A 331-nucleotide genomic window follows, 5' to 3' on the forward strand; every position below is an offset into this window, starting at 1 on the left:
CTGAAGTGGCCCCCAAAGGCACTCACCCAGCGCGGCAGAGCTGGGGTGACCAACCTTGCTGGCCTTCCCGGGACAGAGGGGCTGGCGGGGATGCGGAATTCCAGGGCTGAGGCGGGGACAGTCCCCGGCAAACCCGGGCTGGAAGCCGGGGACCCTGGTTTCCCCCAGCTCCTCTACCCCTGAGACCGGGGTGAGGAGACTGCCCAGGGCTGAGAGCCGCTCGCCTACCCCCGGCCCAGCCCAGCCACGAGGCGGCCCCCAGGGCGGGCGGAGGCTCGGGGCGGGGGGTGCCCCGCGCGCTCCCCGGGGCGCCGCGGCCGCAACGGCGGGC

This window comes from Ailuropoda melanoleuca, chromosome 5 (genome assembly GCF_002007445.2).
Source record: "Ailuropoda melanoleuca isolate Jingjing chromosome 5, ASM200744v2, whole genome shotgun sequence".
Taxonomy (NCBI): Eukaryota; Metazoa; Chordata; class Mammalia; order Carnivora; family Ursidae; genus Ailuropoda; species Ailuropoda melanoleuca.